General features: G+C 41.0%; 1 long non-coding RNA gene across 1 annotated transcript in view; it reads left to right on the top strand.

The window, feature by feature from the left end:
• The window catches only part of LOC113991354, a 136,118-nt gene that overhangs the window by 20,748 nt on the left and 110,093 nt on the right, over window positions 1–5,277 (top strand). The window lies entirely within an intron of this gene.

Below are 5,277 nucleotides of genomic sequence, written 5' to 3'. Positions count from 1 at the left end.
CCTGAAGATGTTCCTGGCTTAGAAATGCCCCACTGGTTTGTTGGGCTGGCCCTTTTATATTGCATCTAACATTTGGCTTCCAGATGTTATATTTCCAGATCCAAGTGCAATGTGTCATTGCTTAGCAAACCTCCTCTGAGTTACAGCCACGTCCAATTACTTTTAAGGTGGAATTCTGCAAGTACAGTGAGTCTGCAGTGCCTAAGATCAGGGTCTTCCCACTGCCACAAACCATCTGTGATTCTTTACTGCAGAGCTACTGTATAGAGCAAGCTACATATCATAGTACAACTGTCACAGACATCCCACTTTTATCCTCAAGACAGCAGTTAAGTTTGAAACTACTTTATTTGAAATTAAAGCTCTATTTGAAGTTGCTGTTTTCCATCATTAGTAACATGTAACAAAATGTGAGATCATGTGTGTGTGTGTGACCACCCTCTTTTCCCTAGATGTGTGTGACATGATTCTGCCAGTGCCTAGAAAGAAGGGAATTGGGCCAGGTGAGGGAATTCACCACAACTGTTGTAAAAACTCCTTTAGAAATTTTGATTTGGTTTGGTTGGAAGGAAGGTGGAGCCCAAATGACTGAGACTCTGTCTTGGCATGTAAACAGCCCACCCTGAGAAGTAGGGCATTGGCTCCTTCTATGCAGAACTGATTTTGCTATAACTGTATGTGAGCTCCATGAAACTGTGGACCTGGCAGATGATTTAATTTGAGAATAAAGCACATAAGCAAGTTACAATGAGATAACCTTCATGTGTGACCAGAGCCCACTGAAATCTTCAACACGACCCTTTAAGCTACCTTGATTTTATCATGGGATAGAAACATGCTGAGGAACTGTTGTGTTGCAAATTCAGAATCTGACTTGCCATTTGGAAAGTGTACATACGCAACATCCTTGGGCTATTTCTTTATCAGGAACCTACTCTATTCAGGAGAGTGAAATGGTGTGCTTTACTTAACTGTGTACTTGACCCATAGAAAACTCTGGGACTTGAGCATGCTTTAATAACTAAGACAGTCCAAAGTCAAAGGATCTAGAGACTATTTCTTGCTGCAAGTTTCTCCTCCACTGTTTTTACTATCTCTCTTCCCCATTTGCCCCATGCCCAAAAAAAGAAAATCTGAGCTTTTATTCTGTTACTGGTACTGATAGAAAGACCTGTGATGGGTGACAGTGGACTTGCTCTTCTCTAGGCATCTCCAAACCCATGGTGCCTGGTCATGGCCTTGCAGGAGCATAAGCATCCCAGGAGGCAGGTGCCTTTACTTATAAACCTCGGATTTAAAAAGCTGCCTCATCTCATCAACCAGGTCCTTTTGTGCATTTAGCTAATGACTTTTCTTGTATCTGAGCCTTGTTTGACAAAACTATAGGTGGTGGTCGTTTTTTTCCCAGAAAAACAGTGCAGCAATATCTCGGTTGTCTGTGCTCACAGCCAGTGCAGATCCACGTGCACCTGGCAGGTGGGAGTTGCTGATATAGCTCAGTGCCTCATCTCCAGCTGTAGCAGCACCAGATGCCTGGGAAAGGGGGCTATGGAGACAACAGAAAAGACCCCTTTCCTTGGAGCTGCCTTCCTCTAGATCTTAGGTATTAGTAGGAGACACAGGTAGTAAAAGTCTAAAGAGAGTGGAAATTTAAGATTAAAAACCCTGTAGCTAAATGATGAGCACTAGAATGCATGAGCTGCATAATCTCACATGAGTTTTTCAGCTAACTCAGTAGAGTGTTTTTTTCCCTCTTACTTCCTTAGAAACGTGGTCACATCTGGGAGCACTACACACTGTTGTATATGCCTGAGAGGCATTCTGGAAGAAGTTTTAGCAGGAAGAACCACATTATCATATATAAATGATCCTCACCTCACATAACCCTTTATAAGCACCATGCCTTGGAAGAAAGTTCTTACATAACCCACAAAATTATGGGCAAGAGTGGGGAGGAGGGCTCTATGGAGAATAGCCTCACTTTTATTTTGCCTACCTTTGACATGCCTGGGAAGCTTTGAGGAGTCTGTTGTCATTTCTTACATAGAGTCTACCCTGCCTGATCCCAGTTAGCGAATAGGGTGGCACTTCCATCCTGCACTGTAATCAAGAAGTGGCTTGGCTGGGGGAAGAAGCTGTGCAGGGGAGGTAGAGAGCACGGTAGATGTGAAACAACAACTCCTTGTAGAGTCTAGACATGTCCTGACCAGGGACTGACTGAAAATCTACAGTTCTGCGTTTCTGGATCCGGTGCTTTCTGGGAACATTTAATATTAAATTTCATGTTTCTCTCTGAACTGAAGAAAACCAGAAGAGAACAGAATTTCTTACAGGACAGACATGATGGTTTTAGTCACCTTGAAGATAAATAGTATTTCTGAGTGGGAGGAACTGTGATTTGAAAATTCCTGTAGGGGTTAAAAAAAAGAGAATATTGTGCATATGTGAATTTTGTTTCTCAGTAATAATTCATTCCTCTCTGCTGTTCACAGCTTCTTGGTCGTGGAGCAAAGACTACCAGTGACGTTTTCCTAACATTTCACACCATTACTCCTACCCAGATAATTCCACTGATGTTGCCAGTGCTGAGAGTGGCAATTTTAGCGACATTTCCATTGACTCACTGGCATGTTAACCACTGTGCCTTATTCTGTTCTGGCCAGTGAATCAAGTACAACAGTTCAAAACCCAGTGACTAGAAAAGCTGCAAATGAGTCTGCAGCTTGGTGACTTTGGTTGGCTTCAGCTACAGTTTGCACTATGAGAAAACACTGATATTTAAAAATCAGTTCCTGTCTGAAATTACTTGCCCTTTAATTTGACTTTAAAAACAGTGGATCCATGCCTTGCACATCTAATCTTTGGAAAGGCAGAAAGTGTCAGAGAAGCAGCAAATATGAGGGGCTAAGTCCAATCTTTCATCAGAAGTGGAATCTATATTGGCTGATAATTTTATTCCCCACCAGTTTTTAGAAATGCTGCATTTAATCCACACAAACAAGTATTTATTTTCTGTCTTGCCCAGTGGTGGCAGAAGAAAGTGATTATTCTTGGTACCTCTCCTCCCTGGCCTAACTTTGGAGTTAGCTTGACTTTGAGCACAGTTTGGATTAGAGGCTTTAAGAGGAATGTCCTTTCCAACCTGAATTATTCTGTGTTTCTCTCCTGCTGAAGATGCTGTAGATGTAGCACTACTTAGTGCTGCAGGTGTTATTACTGCTTTGGAGCCATTGGGAGAAATGCTGCACTATTCTCTTACCATGCCATGTTACAGCTATGAAATGGAGAGAAATTGCAGGGCTTTGAACTAAAATCATAGATGCAGTAGTACTTATTGAAAGAGTAACAGTAGCCAGCTTAATGGGGTTTATTTTAGTACCCAAGCTCTATACTAAAATAAGAGCAAGAACAGTAAAGCTTTATTTATTATTTGGTAAACACTGAGACACTAGAGCTGCAATGAGAAAAGCAAGGATTCAGACTTGGTCAGTGACAGATAAAACTAGATCTGTGTCTACAGAACTGAGTTGCATGAAAGTAGTGTCATGTGGTTTTATCGGAGTATCTGTGCTACTCAGGTTCCTGTGTCTGCAAGGTCTGATTCATGGGCAGCCAGTTTTTTCCCCACTATGAGGGTAGAAGTGGCATATGAAGGTGTTACCTCACAGCACTTCATCCTTTAGATGCACAAGAGCGATTCCATCCCATATTACTCAGGACTATAGCTAGAAATGAAGCTTTGCATTTTCTGCTGGTGTAGGAGGCTGAGTGTGTATATTCTGAGCGCTGAAGTCCCCTATATGCAAAATAGGTGTGTCACAGGAGCAGTGACAGTAGCAGCAGCCATATACATCTGCTTCCAAGCTAATGCAGCCACATCGTGGCATTTCACTGAGAGAAGAAAGTGTTTTTCATGTCAGCTCATAGCTACATTGAGGTTGCACACTGTGAACACATTTTCCATATTTTATTGCATACTGTCTCAGTGTGATGTTGGCAGTTCTGATAAAGCAGAGTGGCTTGGATGAGTCAGGGAGGCTGCATGATCTGGGAGCTGTAAATTGAATTCAATTACTGATTACTTTTCCCTGTCATCTTTGCAACATGACTTTTATATATATATATATATATATATATATATAAGCTTCCTGCACTGTCAGTAGTTACGAAAGTTTGAGGATTTGGGGTTCCTTTATTATGTTTTTGAAATGACATTACAGAAGCCTTGGTATTATGGAGGACGAAGCTGCTAGAAGGCCATGCTTCATAAAGGATAAAGATATATCCTAGTCAAATTTTTAGCTCAGAGATATTATCTCCTTTCAGAGTAATGTATGTGGTGAAGGCTGGAGTTAATTTTTTCTATCCCCATTTACTTGATGTTCTCGAAGTACTTTAAGTTCAACCACCCTTTTGAAAAATAGGAAAGGTTAAAAAAAATTAGTTTCCACAGTAGGCCTAGTGTCCACCAGTACCTCAGGGCTAGAAACAGATTTTAAACTCCAGCATCTAGGCACCAGTTTAAAATCAGACTGCAGTCCTGGGAAAGCCCACCTTTCCCAACCCCTTTTTCTTGCTACTTCCCTACAGAGATGCTGGTTCAGCTTCTATTTTGTGTACTTCTTTCTTTGCAAAAGGCAAACTACTGCTTAAGATCCTGTGATACTGGAGGATATTGCAGAGCTGTTTTCTTCTTGGAAGTAGCTGTAGAAAATTCTGGTATGATACCGCATGGAATATTGCTGTGAAGAAAGAAAAGCACTATCTGCAGTGCTATTTTTTCAAGTTAACATGAGCCTTTAAATTACTTTTGTAATAGCTTCCTGCCTGGATGTGTAGTATTAAATTAAGGATTAAGTAATAGAAGAAAACAGGAAAAGCAAAACTAAAGTCGTAAAGTCTCTGAGGAAGGGGTAAGAAAGCTGCACTTAAACATTAGTAAAGAAACAACTGAAACAAATTTTCCTGGTCTGGGAAGCTGTCTAGGTGCCATGATAACTGTTCTTCTTCTGCAACTCTAAAATCTATTATTTTGAAAACTCAGTTTCCAAGTAATCAGTGAACAACTGTTTCATACATTGATCATTATTGCTAGATCAGATTACCCCCAAAGACTGCTCACAAGCAACAGTCTTAAACCTTTGTGAGAAACGTTTCCCTGCTCATGTAAAGCTTGGAGTGGGGAAAAGTTGGAGAGTAGAAAATAGCTAAATTGTGCAAGGGAAGGCAGCCTTATCAACTTCAGGGTTTGTGCAGACATCCTAGAATGGCTACATA

The sequence above is a fragment of the Pipra filicauda genome, unplaced genomic scaffold (genome assembly GCF_003945595.2).
Source record: "Pipra filicauda isolate LSUMZ 115617 unplaced genomic scaffold, ASM394559v2 scaffold64_size3178608_pilon, whole genome shotgun sequence".
NCBI lineage: Eukaryota > Metazoa > Chordata > Aves > Passeriformes > Pipridae > Pipra > Pipra filicauda.
The sequence above is the reverse complement of the archived record's forward strand: the minus strand, read 5'-3'. Positions and strand labels throughout refer to the sequence as shown.